This window comes from Phyllobates terribilis, unplaced genomic scaffold (genome assembly GCF_046119375.1).
Source record: "Phyllobates terribilis strain yellow unplaced genomic scaffold, ASM4611937v1 Scaffold_5419__1_contigs__length_51816, whole genome shotgun sequence".
Taxonomy (NCBI): domain Eukaryota; kingdom Metazoa; phylum Chordata; class Amphibia; order Anura; family Dendrobatidae; genus Phyllobates; species Phyllobates terribilis.
In genome coordinates this window covers 15,763-32,126 of record NW_027368166.1, presented here as the reverse complement: position 1 = coordinate 32,126, position 16,364 = coordinate 15,763, and the positions used below count along the sequence as shown (strand labels likewise).

Sequence of the window (16,364 nt, the reverse complement as noted above, 5' to 3'; positions counted from 1 at the left end):
AGACAACGTTTCAGAAAAGGCATTGTAGCAAACCAAAAAAGAAATTTTAAGCGCAGCAGAGTAACCAGCGCACATACCTGTTAGCTCAGGTGAGTTTAAAAGGCTGCTGTTGATAACAAGGGCATTTGCTAAATAGATGGTGTGTGTGCAACAATATACTGAAAGGTCAATTATATTGTGCAGCTTATCTCACCACCTGTAGTTATTTAGGTGAAAGCTCCAAAATGCTTGCCTAATATGTCTGTTTATCCAAAAGGAAGTAAAAAGGGAGAGCTAGAAAGATAGCATTTCATTACATTACATGGCAATGCAATGCACAGTTGCTGAAGTTGAACCAAAATGAGCTTGTAATCTGGCTTCTGCAACTTTGAACATGAAAAATCCAATGAGGAGAAGAAAAGCAAAGCCAAAGAGTCCATCCCAAAATCCGACAAACAAGCAAAATGAACAAAAAACATTGAATTCAATTCTTTCTGATTTTAGAAACTGCATTAAAGAAGGGGTGCACCGGTCCTGGAGATACTGCAATACCAGGTCAATGCGTGGAGTGGACAGAGCAAGCTCTTTTTCCATCTCCCTGTTCAAAAAATCCATTTAATATATGGTCCCCAGATAGGGGACGTATCAGATATTAAACTGATAAGAACAGATTTTTTTTTTTTTTTTTTTTTTTTTAAACCATTCAGGTTAGTTTTATAGCAAATCAGTAGGATATACCAAAACTGTTGCAAAAAAAAACTTCTCATCATCATGGCCATATTTATTAAGCATAAAGTAACCTAATATTACAGAAAGAAGAACATCTTATTAATATAAACCAAAAGATCACTGAAATTTTACAATATGCCTCCACTTTTTAAATTTCCATATTCCCTCGGCATCTGTTCCACCACCGCTACTACTATCCATCTTGTAAATCAAAAATAGCCTAGAAAGAATAATCCTAATACATTCATTTACTGTAATTGATTTCCTTTTAAATACACAAAGATTCCTCACATCCCACAAACTTTCTAACACACAAGCCATAATTAACCACAAAACTCTCTCCTTTACACGTCCACTTGCACCAATACCAAACATAACCACACGCCAATCCACAAAAGTCACTCCTGCCAAACTCCTACACAACCCCCCTACACATTTCCACACGTCTTGCGCAAAATCACAATTCCACATCAGATGCATAACCGTCTCACAACCATTACATCCATCTCTTGGACAAACATCCGACCTAATCAAACCTCTCTTCTTTTGAACGTCTCTCACTGGAAGAATATTGTGAAACGCCATCCACACTACATCCTTCTGTTTGTTGGACATCCCATACATACCCAACTTTCTCCAAGCATCCGCAACCTCATTCCCTCTCAAACCAACAATATTAGACTCGACCTCATTTGCACACAATTTCCTATACACCCTCTTAGTCATTCTAAACTCATCCACCGGCACACTCAGCAAATCATACTTCTTGACAAACTTCTCAATCACCTCATACCACACCGGACACTTAAAAGACACAGGCACTCTCGCATCCCTCTTTCTCCAACCTAACCCATACAACATCCATCCTGCAGAATAACTTGCCATACATGCACCCTTATTACCTTTACCCAACAATACCACAATCGTCTTAATATAATGGAGCCCTAAAAAAACCTCAACATTAGGAAATCCCAAACCACCATGCTGGCAGGCCTTATAAAGGCTTTCCCTCTTCAGCTTCTCCATCTTGCTGCACCAGAAAAAGGAAAAAATCATTTTCTCAACTCTCTTCACTTTCCTAAAAGGGGATGGAAAAATTATGGCCACAAAAAGCAGAATGGGTAAGATCACTGCTTTGATAACTAGAACTTTGCCCCGCAAAGAAAGATCTCTCATTCTCCAAAAATTCAATTTTCGCTCAACACGCATACCACACTCGTCCCAACTCTCATTTCCTTTCAGATCATCATTGAAAAATACCCCTAAAACCTTAATTGCACTCTCCTCATACTTAACACCTTCCATACGAATACTGTCATCTCCAAAGCATTTGAAACTACACTTAGTCCAGTTAACTCTAAAACCTGATGCACCACAGAAAAAATCCAAAAGCAACCTCACCCTACTCATTGAAGCCATACTTTCACTCACCATCACAACATCATCCATGTAACCTAACACCTTCACATGCTTACCACCACTCCCAGGCACTAACAATCCTCTCATCATTTTCTCACGTCTCACTAAACACAGCAAAGGCTCAATCACACATACAAACAAGACAGGGGACATAGGGCACCCCTGTCTTACACCAGACCTAATCATCACTTTGTCAGACAACCATCCATTCACTAAAAACTCACTTGACACATAATCATATAAAGACTTAACTCCATTCAGAAAAACCCTAGGGAAACCCATCCTCTCCAATACTTTAAACAGAAACACATGCGAAACTCTATCAAAAGCCTTTTCGAAATCAATTGCTAACACCATACACTTCTGCTTTCTAGTCTTACAATCCCCAAGCATATCCCTTAACAATAACAAATTATCACTTATACTCCGACCAGGCACGGCACACACTTGGTCATCCTCCACAACCCTACCAATCACCTCACGCATACGATTTGCTAACAATTTACTGTAGACCTTATAATCAGCGTTAAGCAATGATATGGGTCTCCAGTTCTCCAAACGCTTTTTCTCACCCTTCTTAAACACAAGAACCACTATACCCTCTTTCATACTGTCACACAAAACACCATTCATCCACATATACCTACAAACCTCAGTCAAGTCCTTACCCAAAAACTCCCAAGCTTTCACATACAGCTCCACAGGCAACCCATCCTTCCCAGGCGTCTTATTCTTTTTAGCACTCATAACAACATTCCTCACCTCATCCAAAATAACATCCTCACACAAAGCATCACATTCATCCGAACCAAGTCTCTTCTCCATACCACTCAATACATGCGACACAAGTCCAGGATCAATCCATTTCTCATCGTACAACTTACTATAGAAGCCATTCACCTCATTCAACACATTCTTCCCAACCACACTAGATCCAGCTTCACCTACCACTTCACTCAAATCCAACTTCCTTCCATTCATTTTTTTAAAAAAGTACCTGGTGCACTTTTCATTCTTTTCCAAATGCTCTAACTTGGTACGGTAAATAATCTCTTTACCTTTTTCATCCAGAAGACATTTTAACTCATTCTTAGCAACCTCAAGCTGATCAGACATATCCATTCCTTTCCTAACACACCCACGCAACCAATCAATCCGTCTACTTAAGTCATTAAATCTATTACGATATCTGGCAGCTTTTTTGTAGCCCCATTTTTTAAAGAAAGTTTTTAACTGTAATTTCACCCAATCCCACCATTCAAGCACACTACCAAAATCACGCTTACGCCACCTCCAACTTGCATACCTTTTCTCCAACTCACTCATCACCTCCTCATCCTCCAACAACCTCGTATTCAATTTCCAAACCCCACCCCCAAACACCATGTCCCCATTCGCACTAAAAACTCCACGCAAACACTCATGATCAGAAAAAGGTACCTTATGTTGAACATAACTTGAACAAACTATATTTTTGGAAAATAACATCCTATCTATCCTCGATGAAATATTACCACGGTCAGCATAATATGTAGGCGGTGGTGGAATGCCATACTCAAGTATTGCAGCGTCTAAGAAAGAAAAATCAGAAATAAGTTGAGATAACTTTTTTCCCGTAATGTCCACATTACCTTCTGTGACACAATTACAGTCACCAACAAAAACTGTAGGAATTTTTCCAGGGAGAAAAAAACTCAATTTCTCAAGAAGAGCAAGCCGCTCCTCTTTTTTAGTAGGACAATATAAATTAATCATTCTAACCTTCCACCCCCTATAACTCAAAAAAACAATAATGCAGCGACCCACCTCCACAACCGTGTAACTATCAATAGTAATATTCTTATTACCAACTAAAATCCCCACACCATCATTTTTGTTAAAGCTGGACCCCGACCAAACATACTGGCCATAAGGCCAGTCCTTATCCCCTGGAGATTCAGTAATCCCACACTCTTGTAGACAATAGACATCTACACTCAAACCCTTTAGATAATCCAGAACTGTTGTTCTTCGGGTAACAGATCTAATTTGCCTAACATTAAGGGACACAATGTCCCATCCAGAATGATGCGGCATAACTAAAGGGGATCACACATAACCTGAAAAAAAAAGAAAGAAAACATCAACTCAACCTTCATCAAGCAAAGCAAAGCTATTACCATCTGGCTGAATGCCAAATGTAACAATGTCAGGAGAAAATACATCTGACGGGTAAGCACGAGAGTCCACCGGGCTATCACACACGGCAGCAATGGATGAACACTCAGTCCTTGGCTTCTTCTTGACCACATCAGGATCCTCCTCATCAGAGAAACGGACAGCAGACAAGTCCCCTTGGCCACCGCCCCCGATCTCCTCTGAAGCAGTATTGCACCAAGATATGACAGGAGAATTGGACAAGTCCATTTCCCCCTCACCACGGACACCAAACTGGGGAGGGAAAGGTGACATCACCTCTGGAATCACCATGTCAAAGCCTCCTGACGCAGGAGGCTGAAGCTGGGCATCTTCAAATATGTCGTCCATCTGAGTGCCATCCTCTTCCTCTTGGGGAGCAGTTGCCTCCCCGACATCCGGAAGGGGACCTTGTGGAACCCTAGTAGAAGTCGAAGGAACAGCAGGCCCCTCCGCGACCACTTGAGCAAAAGACTTAGGAGTGGTTCTAGCTTGACACTGCCTAAGAACATGCCCCTCCTCACCACAAGCATCACACTTTACCTGGTTTTTGCAGTCTTTCGCCATATGACCAGACGTGTTACACCTCCTGCAGGTTGGCGGATACCTGCAGGACTCCTGGACATGACCATACTTGTTACATCTTCTGCAGAAAAAAGGAGCATCAGGAAAGTACAAGAAACCAGTGTCTCTCCCAATAGAGAAACTCATAGGAGGATAATGTATGCCCCCTGGCCCCTCGGGGTCTGTAGCAAAACGAACAAAGTACTTGTATTTGCCAGTCCACAAGCCTTCTTCATTCGAGATCTTGTGGGAAAAATGCACATAAGTACAATGCCTCCTCAAGAATACAGTAATGTCCTCCTGGGGGATAAAGGGATTGTGCATAAACACAACAACAGGAACATCCCCCTTTGAATAGAGGACAGTAAAAGTGAGTCCATCTAGGAGGGAGTTCTCAGTATGGCCTTTCAAGGTTCTATAAAGATTTTGGCAAGCAGCCATAGTAGAAAGAACCAGCACATACCTTCCATGACTTCTAAATTCCTGCAGGCAAAGAATGTCCGACTTCTTAATCTTCAATGCTTCATAGAAGATGGCATTCACCAGGTAGGACATGGAAAAATGTCCCTTCTTCTCCTCGGAAATCTCAATGCGAAATCCATTCTTGACCCGGGGGTCCCCGGTCCCAGCAAATTTCAGCTTGACTCCCATAGTCAGCCACGGAAATCGCCTTCCCGTTTCCTCCTCACTCTCCCCCTATAGCAGCATCCAGCTTAAGCCACCGGAGTGGCGATGCTGGAAGGCCGAGGGCTAGCACTCAAGGAACCTGATGTCCAGACACTTGATCTGAGCCAAAAGGCCGAGAAGCGATAACCAGAATTGGTTTCAAACTACGGAGCCACCCAAGGATCCTGAAAAGTCCATTTGTGGAGATGAGCTCCTGGACTCCCGTTAAGAAGACATGTTGTCAACCTCTAGATCCCTTACATGCCTGCACTTTTCGGCTTGCTGCTGCTGCAATCCACGCGTTTTAGATCTGCATAACTCCACCTCTTTAAACACAGCACCTTCACCCCCTGCTGTTCCCACCCGCCTCAACACCGTTGGAAGGGAGGAGAACCAATTAAGGCGGGGGGTGGGGTGGAACGAGCAGCTGTCTACCCTTAGCAGGAGGGCTGCTGATTACATACCTCTCCTGCTGCTGCTGCTGCTGCTGGCTGTCCAGCAGCAGACTGAAGGTGGCTGCTGCTGTGCACAGGTATATAAAGGCTCAGAGCCTATTATGACACGCGCAGCCAGCGTTCCATTGCCACATTCCATCTACTGCAGGCAGGATACCTGGCTGGCTGAATGTCGCTGAGAAGCTCACAGAGACCGCCATAAGCAACAGTTTAACAGAATGCCACAGACTAATCAACCAAACTTTTTGGGTTGGGTTCTCTTTTATAGTCTGCAGGCATTAAATGAAAGAAGTCAGTGTTCCAGCAGAGGGAGACAACGTTTCAGAAAAGGCATTGTAGCAAACCAAAAAAGAAATTTTAAGCGCAGTAGAGTAACCAGCGCACATACCTGTTAGCTCAGGTGAGTTTAAAAGGCTGCTGTTGATAACAAGGGCATTTGCTAAATAGATGGTGTGTGTGCAACAATATACTGAAAGGTCAATTATATTGTGCAGCTTATCTCACCACCTGTAGTTATTTAGGTGAAAGCTCCAAAATGCTTGCCTAATATGTCTGTTTATCCAAAAGGAAGTAAAAAGGGAGAGCTAGAAAGATAGCATTTCATTACATTACATGGCAATGCAATGCACAGTTGCTGAAGTTGAACCAAAAGGAGCTTGTAATCTGGCTTCTGCAACTTTGAACATGAAATATCCAATGAGGAGAAGAAAAGCAAAGCCAAAGAGTCCATCCCAAAATCCGACAAACAAGCAAAATGAACAAAAAACATTGAATTCAATTCTTTCTGATTTTAGAAACTGCATTAAAGAAGGGGTGCACCGGTCCTGGAGATACTGCAATACCAGGTCAATGCGTGGAGTGGACAGAGCAAGCTCTTTTTCCATCTCCCTGTTCTAAAAATCCATTTAATATATGGTCCCCAGATAGGGGACGTATCAGATATTAAACTGATAAGAACAGATACTACACTTGATCTTAGCCAAAAGGCCGAGAAGCGATAACCAGAATTGGTTTCAAACTACGGAGCCACCCAAGGATCCTGAAAAGTCCATTTGTGGAGATGAGCTCCTGGACTCCCGTTAAGAAGACATGTTGTCAACCTCTAGATCCCTTACATGCCTGCACTTTTCGGCTTGCTGCTGCTGCAATCCACGCGTTTTAGATCTGCATAACTCCACCTCTTTAAACACAGCACCTTCACCCCCTGCTGTTCCCACCCGCCTCAACACCGTTGGAAGGGAGGAGAACCAATTAAGGCGGGGGGTGGGGTGGAACGAGCAGCTGTCTACCCTTAGCAGGAGGGCTGCTGATTACATACCTCTCCTGCTGCTGCTGCTGCTGCTGCTGGCTGTCCAGCAGCAGACTGAAGGTGGCTGCTGCTGTGCACAGGTATATAAAGGCTCAGAGCCTATTATGACACGCGCAGCCAGCGTTCCATTGCCACATTCCATCTACTGCAGGCAGGATACCTGGCTGGCTGAATGTCGCTGAGAAGCTCACAGAGACCGCCATAAGCAACAGTTTAACAGAATGCCACAGACTAATCAACCAAATTTTTGGGTTGGGTTCTCTTTTATAGTCTGCAGGCATTAAATGAAAGAAGTCAGTGTTCCAGCAGAGGGAGACAACGTTTCAGAAAAGACATTGTAGCAAACCAAAAAAGAAATTTTAAGCGCAGCAGAGTAACCAGCGCACATACCTGTTAGCTCAGGTGAGTTTAAAAGGCTGCTGTTGATAACAAGGGCATTTTCTAAATAGATGGTGTGTGTGCAACAATATACTGAAAGGTCAATTATATTGTGCAGCTTATCTCACCACCTGTAGTTATTTAGGTGAAAGCTCCAAAATGCTTGCCTAATATGTCTGTTTATCCAAAAGGAAGTAAAAAGGGAGAGCTAGAAAGATAGCATTTCATTACATTACATGGCAATGCAATGCACAGTTGCTGAAGTTGAACCAAAATGAGCTTGTAATCTGGCTTCTGCAACTTTGAACATGAAAAATCCAATGAGGAGAAGAAAAGCAAAGCCAAAGAGTCCATCCCAAAATCCGACAAACAAGCAAAATGAACAAAAAACATTGAATTCAATTCTTTCTGATTTTAGAAACTGCATTAAAGAAGGGGTGCACCGGTCCTGGAGATACTGCAATACCAGGTCAATGCGTGGAGTGGACAGAGCAAGCTCTTTTTCCATCTCCCTGTTCTAAAAATCCATTTAATATATGGTCCCCAGATAGGGGACGTATCAGATATTAAACTGATAAGAACAGATACTACACTTGATCTTAGCCAAAAGGCCGAGAAGCGATAACCAGAATTGGTTTCAAACTACGGAGCCACCCAAGGATCCTGAAAAGTCCATTTGTGGAGATGAGCTCCTGGACTCCCGTTAAGAAGACATGTTGTCAACCTCTAGATCCCTTACATGCCTGCACTTTTCGGCTTGCTGCTGCTGCAATCCACGCGTTTTAGATCTGCATAACTCCACCTCTTTAAACACAGCACCTTCACCCCCTGCTGTTCCCACCCGCCTCAACACCGTTGGAAGGGAGGAGAACCAATTAAGGCGGGGGGTGGGGTGGAACGAGCAGCTGTCTACCCTTAGCAGGAGGGCTGCTGATTACATACCTCTCCTGCTGCTGCTGCTGCTGCTGCTGCTGGCTGTCCAGCAGCAGACTGAAGGTGGCTGCTGCTGTGCACAGGTATATAAAGGCTCAGAGCCTATTATGACATGCGCAGCCAGCGTTCCATTGCCACATTCCATCTACTGCAGGCAGGATACCTGGCTGGCTGAATGTCGCTGAGAAGCTCACCGAGACCGCCATAAGCAACAGTTTAACAGAATGCCACAGACTAATCAACCAAACTTTTTGGGTTGGGTTCTCTTTTATAGTCTGCAGGCATTAAATGAAAGAAGTCAGTGTTCCAGCAGAGGGAGACAACGTTTCAGAAAAGGCATTGTAGCAAACCAAAAAAGAAATTTTAAGCGCAGCAGAGTAACCAGCGCACATACCTGTTAGCTCAGGTGAGTTTAAAAGGCTGCCGTTGATAACAAGGGCATTTGCTAAATAGATGGTGTGTGTGCAACAATATACTGAAAGGTCAATTATATTGTGCAGCTTATCTCACCACCTGTAGTTATTTAGGTGAAAGCTCCAAAATGCTTGCCTAATATGTCTGTTTATCCAAAAGGAAGTAAAAAGGGAGAGCTAGAAAGATAGCATTTCATTACATTACATGGCAATGCAATGCACAGTTGCTGAAGTTGAACCAAAATGAGCTTGTAATCTGGCTTCTGCAACTTTGAACATGAAAAATCCAATGAGGAGAAGAAAAGCAAAGCCAAAGAGTCCATCCCAAAATCCGACAAACAAGCAAAATGAACAAAAAACATTGAATTCAATTCTTTCTGATTTTAGAAACTGCATTAAAGAAGGGGTGCACCGGTCCTGGAGATACTGCAATACCAGGTCAATGCGTGGAGTGGACAGAGCAAGCTCTTTTTCCATCTCCCTGTTCTAAAAATCCATTTAATATATGGTCCCCAGATAGGGGACGTATCAGATATTAAACTGATAAGAACAGATACTACACTTGATCTTAGCCAAAAGGCCGAGAAGCGATAACCAGAATTGGTTTCAAACTACGGAGCCACCCAAGGATCCTGAAAAGTCCATTTGTGGAGATGAGCTCCTGGACTCCCGTTAAGAAGACATGTTGTCAACCTCTAGATCCCTTACATGCCTGCACTTTTCGGCTTGCTGCTGCTGCAATCCACGCGTTTTAGATCTGCATAACTCCACCTCTTTAAACACAGCACCTTCACCCCCTGCTGTTCCCACCCGCCTCAACACCGTTGGAAGGGAGGAGAACCAATTAAGGCGGGGGGTGGGGTGGAACGAGCAGCTGTCTACCCTTAGCAGGAGGGCTGCTGATTACATACCTCTCCTGCTGCTGCTGCTGGCTGTCCAGCAGCAGACTGAAGGTGGCTGCTGCTGTGCACAGGTATATAAAGGCTCAGAGCCTATTATGACACGCGCAGCCAGCGTTCCATTGCCACATTCCATCTACTGCAGGCAGGATACCTGGCTGGCTGAATGTCGCTGAGAAGCTCACAGAGACCGCCATAAGCAACAGTTTAACAGAATGCCACAGACTAATCAACCAAACTTTTTGGGTTGGGTTCTCTTTTATAGTCTGCAGGCATTAAATGAAAGAAGTCAGTGTTCCAGCAGAGGGAGACAACGTTTCAGAAAAGGCATTGTAGCAAACCAAAAAAGACATTTTAAGCGCAGCAGAGTAACCAGCGCACATACCTGTTAGCTCAGGTGAGTTTAAAAGGCTGCTGTTGATAACAAGGGCATTTGCTAAATAGATGGTGTGTGTGCAACAATATACTGAAAGGTCAATTATATTGTGCAGCTTATCTCACCACCTGTAGTTATTTAGGTGAAAGCTCCAAAATGCTTGCCTAATATGTCTGTTTATCCAAAAGGAAGTAAAAAGGGAGAGCTAGAAAGATAGCATTTCATTACATTACATGGCAATGCAATGCACAGTTGCTGAAGTTGAACCAAAATGAGCTTGTAATCTGGCTTCTGCAACTTTGAACATGAAAAATCCAATGAGGAGAAGAAAAGCAAAGCCAAAGAGTCCATCCCAAAATCCGACAAACAAGCAAAATGAACAAAAAACATTGAATTCAATTCTTTCTGATTTTAGAAACTGCATTAAAGAAGGGGTGCACCGGTCCTGGAGATACTGCAATACCAGGTCAATGCGTGGAGTGGACAGAGCAAGCTCTTTTTCCATCTCCCTGTTCTAAAAATCCATTTAATATATGGTCCCCAGATAGGGGACGTATCAGATATTAAACTGATAAGAACAGATACTACACTTGATCTTAGCCAAAAGGCCGAGAAGCGATAACCAGAATTGGTTTCAAACTACGGAGCCACCCAAGGATCCTGAAAAGTCCATTTGTGGAGATGAGCTCCTGGACTCCCGTTAAGAAGACATGTTGTCAACCTCTAGATCCCTTACATGCCTGCACTTTTCGGCTTGCTGCTGCTGCAATCCACGCGTTTTAGATCTGCATAACTCCACCTCTTTAAACACAGCACCTTCACCCCCTGCTGTTCCCACCCGCCTCAACACCGTTGGAAGGGAGGAGAACCAATTAAGGCGGGGGGTGGGGTGGAACGAGCAGCTGTCTACCCTTAGCAGGAGGGCTGCTGATTACATACCTCTCCTGCTGCTGCTGCTGCTGCTGCTGGCTGTCCAGCAGCAGACTGAAGGTGGCTGCTGCTGTGCACAGGTATATAAAGGCTCAGAGCCTATTATGACACGCGCAGCCAGCGTTCCATTGCCACATTCCATCTACTGCAGGCAGGATACCTGGCTGGCTGAATGTCGCTGAGAAGCTCACAGAGACCGCCATAAGCAACAGTTTAACAGAATGCCACAGACTAATCAACCAAACTTTTTGGGTTGGGTTCTCTTTTATAGTCTGCAGGCATTAAATGAAAGAAGTCAGTGTTCCAGCAGAGGGAGACAACGTTTCAGAAAAGGCATTGTAGCAAACCAAAAAAGAAATTTTAAGCGCAGCAGAGTAACCAGCGCACATACCTGTTAGCTCAGGTGAGTTTAAAAGGCTGCTGTTGATAACAAGGGCATTTGCTAAATAGATGGTGTGTGTGCAACAATATACTGAAAGGTCAATTATATTGTGCAGCTTATCTCACCACCTGTAGTTATTTAGGTGAAAGCTCCAAAATGCTTGCCTAATATGTCTGTTTATCCAAAAGGAAGTAAAAAGGGAGAGCTAGAAAGATAGCATTTCATTACATTACATGGCAATGCAATGCACAGTTGCTGAAGTTGAACCAAAATGAGCTTGTAATCTGGCTTCTGCAACTTTGAACATGAAAAATCCAATGAGGAGAAGAAAAGCAAAGCCAAAGAGTCCATCCCAAAATCCGACAAACAAGCAAAATGAACAAAAAACATTGAATTCAATTCTTTCTGATTTTAGAAACTGCATTAAAGAAGGGGTGCACCGGTCCTGGAGATACTGCAATACCAGGTCAATGCGTGGAGTGGACAGAGCAAGCTCTTTTTCCATCTCCCTGTTCTAAAAATCCATTTAATATATGGTCCCCAGATAGGGGACGTATCAGATATTAAACTGATAAGAACAGATACTACACTTGATCTTAGCCAAAAGGCCGAGAAGCGATAACCAGAATTGGTTTCAAACTACGGAGCCACCCAAGGATCCTGAAAAGTCCATTTGTGGAGATGAGCTCCTGGACTCCCGTTAAGAAGACATGTTGTCAACCTCTAGATCCCTTACATGCCTGCACTTTTCGGCTTGCTGCTGCTGCAATCCACGCGTTTTAGATCTGCATAACTCCACCTCTTTAAACACAGCACCTTCACCCCCTGCTGTTCCCACCCGCCTCAACACCGTTGGAAGGGAGGAGAACCAATTAAGGCGGGGGGTGGGGTGGAACGAGCAGCTGTCTACCCTTAGCAGGAGGGCTGCTGATTACATACCTCTCCTGCTGCTGCTGCTGCTGCTGGCTGTCCAGCAGCAGACTGAAGGTGGCTGCTGCTGTGCACAGGTATATAAAGGCTCAGAGCCTATTATGACACGCGCAGCCAGCGTTCCATTGCCACATTCCATCTACTGCAGGCAGGATACCTGGCTGGCTGAATGTCGCTGAGAAGCTCACAGAGACCGCCATAAGCAACAGTTTAACAGAATGCCACAGACTAATCAACCAAACTTTTTGGGTTGGGTTCTCTTTTATAGTCTGCAGGCATTAAATGAAAGAAGTCAGTGTTCCAGCAGAGTGAGACAACGTTTCAGAAAAGGCATTGTAGCAAACCAAAAAAGAAATTTTAAGCGCAGCAGAGTAACCAGCGCACATACCTGTTAGCTCAGGTGAGTTTAAAAGGCTGCTGTTGATAACAAGGGCATTTGCTAAATAGATGGTGTGTGTGCAACAATATACTGAAAGGTCAATTATATTGTGCAGCTTATCTCACCACCTGTAGTTATTTAGGTGAAAGCTCCAAAATGCTTGCCTAATATGTCTGTTTATCCAAAAGGAAGTAAAAAGGGAGAGCTAGAAAGATAGCATTTCATTACATTACATGGCAATGCAATGCACAGTTGCTGAAGTTGAACCAAAATGAGCTTGTAATCTGGCTTCTGCAACTTTGAACATGAAAAATCCAATGAGGAGAAGAAAAGCAAAGCCAAAGAGTCCATCCCAAAATCCGACAAACAAGCAAAATGAACAAAAAACATTGAATTCAATTCTTTCTGATTTTAGAAACTGCATTAAAGAAGGGGTGCACCGGTCCTGGAGATACTGCAATACCAGGTCAATGCGTGGAGTGGACAGAGCAAGCTCTTTTTCCATCTCCCTGTTCTAAAAATCCATTTAATATATGGTCCCCAGATAGGGGACGTATCAGATATTAAACTGATAAGAACAGATACTACACTTGATCTTAGCCAAAAGGCCGAGAAGCGATAACCAGAATTGGTTTCAAACTACGGAGCCACCCAAGGATCCTGAAAAGTCCATTTGTGGAGATGAGCTCCTGGACTCCCGTTAAGAAGACATGTTGTCAACCTCTAGATCCCTTACATGCCTGCACTTTTCGGCTTGCTGCTGCTGCAATCCACGCGTTTTAGATCTGCATAACTCCACCTCTTTAAACACAGCACCTTCACCCCCTGCTGTTCCCACCCGCCTCAACACCGTTGGAAGGGAGGAGAACCAATTAAGGCGGGGGGTGGGGTGGAACGAGCAGCTGTCTACCCTTAGCAGGAGGGCTGCTGATTACATACCTCTCCTGCTGCTGCTGCTGCTGGCTGTCCAGCAGCAGACTGAAGGTGGCTGCTGCTGTGCACAGGTATATAAAGGCTCAGAGCCTATTATGACACGCGCAGCCAGCGTTCCATTGCCACATTCCATCTACTGCAGGCAGGATACCTGGCTGGCTGAATGTCGCTGAGAAGCTCACAGAGACCGCCATAAGCAACAGTTTAACAGAATGCCACAGACTAATCAACCAAACTTTTTGGGTTGGGTTCTCTTTTATAGTCTGCAGGCATTAAATGAAAGAAGTCAGTGTTCCAGCAGAGGGAGACAACGTTTCAGAAAAGGCATTGTAGCAAACCAAAAAAGACATTTTAAGCGCAGCAGAGTAACCAGCGCACATACCTGTTAGCTCAGGTGAGTTTAAAAGGCTGCTGTTGATAACAAGGGCATTTGCTAAATAGATGGTGTGTGTGCAACAATATACTGAAAGGTCAATTATATTGTGCAGCTTATCTCACCACCTGTAGTTATTTAGGTGAAAGCTCCAAAATGCTTGCCTAATATGTCTGTTTATCCAAAAGGAAGTAAAAAGGGAGAGCTAGAATGATAGCATTTCATTACATTACATGGCAATGCAATGCACAGTTGCTGAAGTTGAACCAAAATGAGCTTGTAATCTGGCTTCTGCAACTTTGAACATGAAAAATCCAATGAGGAGAAGAAAAGCAAAGCCAAAGAGTCCATCCCAAAATCCGACAAACAAGCAAAATGAACAAAAAACATTGAATTCAATTCTTTCTGATTTTAGAAACTGCATTAAAGAAGGGGTGTACCGGTCCTGGAGATACTGCAATACCAGGTCAATGCGTGGAGTGGACAGAGCAAGCTCTTTTTCCATCTCCCTGTTCTAAAAATCCATTTAATATATGGTCCCCAGATAGGGGACGTATCAGATATTAAACTGATAAGAACAGATACTACACTTGATCTTAGCCAAAAGGCCGAGAAGCGATAACCAGAATTGGTTTCAAACTACGGAGCCACCCAAGGATCCTGAAAAGTCCATTTGTGGAGATGAGCTCCTGGACTCCCGTTAAGAAGACATGTTGTCAACCTCTAGATCCCTTACATGCCTGCACTTTTCGGCTTGCTGCTGCTGCAATCCACGCGTTTTAGATCTGCATAACTCCACCTCTTTAAACACAGCACCTTCACCCCCTGCTGTTCCCACCCGCCTCAACACCGTTGGAAGGGAGGAGAACCAATTAAGGCGGGGGGTGGGGTGGAACGAGCAGCTGTCTACCCTTAGCAGGAGGGCTGCTGATTACATACCTCTCCTGCTGCTGCTGCTGCTGCTGCTGCTGGCTGTCCAGCAGCAGACTGAAGGTGGCTGCTGCTGTGCACAGGTATATAAAGGCTCAGAGCCTATTATGACATGCGCAGCCAGCGTTCCATTGCCACATTCCATCTACTGCAGGCAGGATACCTGGCTGGCTGAATGTCGCTGAGAAGCTCACAGAGACCGCCATAAGCAACAGTTTAACAGAATGCCACAGACTAATCAACCAAACTTTTTGGGTTGGGTTCTCTTTTATAGTCTGCAGGCATTAAATGAAAGAAGTCAGTGTTCCAGCAGAGGGAGACAACGTTTCAGAAAAGGCATTGTAGCAAACCAAAAAAGAAATTTTAAGCGCAGCAGAGTAACCAGCGCACATACCTGTTAGCTCAGGTGAGTTTAAAAGGCTGCTGTTGATAACAAGGGCATTTGCTAAATAGATGGTGTGTGTGCAACAATATACTGAAAGGTCAATTATATTGTGCAGCTTATCTCACCACCTGTAGTTATTTAGGTGAAAGCTCCAAAATGCTTGCCTAATATGTCTGTTTATCCAAAAGGAAGTAAAAAGGGAGAGCTAGAAAGATAGCATTTCATTACATTACATGGCAATGCAATGCACAGTTGCTGAAGTTGAACCAAAATGAGCTTGTAATCTGGCTTCTGCAACTTTGAACATGAAAAATCCAATGAGGAGAAGAAAAGCAAAGCCAAAGAGTCCATCCCAAAATCCGACAAACAAGCAAAATGAACAAAAAACATTGAATTCAATTCTTTCTGATTTTAGAAACTGCATTAAAGAAGGGGTGCACCGGTCCTGGAGATACTGCAATACCAGGTCAATGCGTGGAGTGGACAGAGCAAGCTCTTTTTCCATCTCCCTGTTCTAAAAATCCATTTAATATATGGTCCCCAGATAGGGGACGTATCAGATATTAAACTGATAAGAACAGATTTTTTTTTTTTTTTTATCGAAAGCCCGAATTCGTGTACAAAACCCGAGTGCGCTTAAAAAAGTGACAAGTGCCACAAAAAAAGTGCACTAGGATGCTGGTCTTCTTGAAACCCTCTCCAAAAGGAGAAGGGTCCCCCAAACCATTCCCCGTCCCTCCGAGCCAGAAGGCCACAGCGAGGAACAGGGACAAATAGCCACCTCCAGCCGGAGCCAGAGGCGACCCAATCTTACCCCCAGCACCTGC

The 16,364-nt window shown here is 44.0% G+C and overlaps 9 non-coding genes across 9 annotated transcripts; all 9 read right to left on the bottom strand.

Annotated features, from left to right (window-relative positions):
• Positions 1 to 497: 497 nt before the first annotated feature.
• On the bottom strand, positions 498 to 682 carry LOC141250168 (U2 spliceosomal RNA). Its single transcript, XR_012312511.1, has one exon. It is a non-coding gene; the product is annotated as a U2 spliceosomal RNA (small nuclear RNA).
• Positions 683 to 6,795: 6,113 nt separating this feature from the next.
• LOC141250156 (U2 spliceosomal RNA) lies at positions 6,796 to 6,986 on the bottom strand. Its single transcript, XR_012312500.1, has one exon. It is a non-coding gene; the product is annotated as a U2 spliceosomal RNA (small nuclear RNA).
• A 1,120-nt stretch (positions 6,987 to 8,106) lies between these two features.
• On the bottom strand, positions 8,107 to 8,297 carry LOC141250155 (U2 spliceosomal RNA). The gene has a single exon (XR_012312499.1). It is a non-coding gene; the product is annotated as a U2 spliceosomal RNA (small nuclear RNA).
• Positions 8,298 to 9,421: 1,124 nt separating this feature from the next.
• LOC141250154 (U2 spliceosomal RNA) lies at positions 9,422 to 9,612 on the bottom strand. The gene has a single exon (XR_012312498.1). It is a non-coding gene; the product is annotated as a U2 spliceosomal RNA (small nuclear RNA).
• Positions 9,613 to 10,724: 1,112 nt separating this feature from the next.
• On the bottom strand, positions 10,725 to 10,915 carry LOC141250153 (U2 spliceosomal RNA). The gene has a single exon (XR_012312497.1). It is a non-coding gene; the product is annotated as a U2 spliceosomal RNA (small nuclear RNA).
• Positions 10,916 to 12,036: 1,121 nt separating this feature from the next.
• On the bottom strand, positions 12,037 to 12,227 carry LOC141250152 (U2 spliceosomal RNA). The gene has a single exon (XR_012312496.1). It is a non-coding gene; the product is annotated as a U2 spliceosomal RNA (small nuclear RNA).
• Positions 12,228 to 13,345: 1,118 nt separating this feature from the next.
• Positions 13,346 to 13,536, bottom strand: LOC141250151 (U2 spliceosomal RNA). Its single transcript, XR_012312495.1, has one exon. It is a non-coding gene; the product is annotated as a U2 spliceosomal RNA (small nuclear RNA).
• A 1,115-nt stretch (positions 13,537 to 14,651) lies between these two features.
• Positions 14,652 to 14,842, bottom strand: LOC141250166 (U2 spliceosomal RNA). Its single transcript, XR_012312509.1, has one exon. It is a non-coding gene; the product is annotated as a U2 spliceosomal RNA (small nuclear RNA).
• A 1,124-nt stretch (positions 14,843 to 15,966) lies between these two features.
• On the bottom strand, positions 15,967 to 16,149 carry LOC141250169 (U2 spliceosomal RNA). Its single transcript, XR_012312512.1, has one exon. It is a non-coding gene; the product is annotated as a U2 spliceosomal RNA (small nuclear RNA).
• Between the last annotated feature and the right edge of the window lie 215 nt (positions 16,150 to 16,364).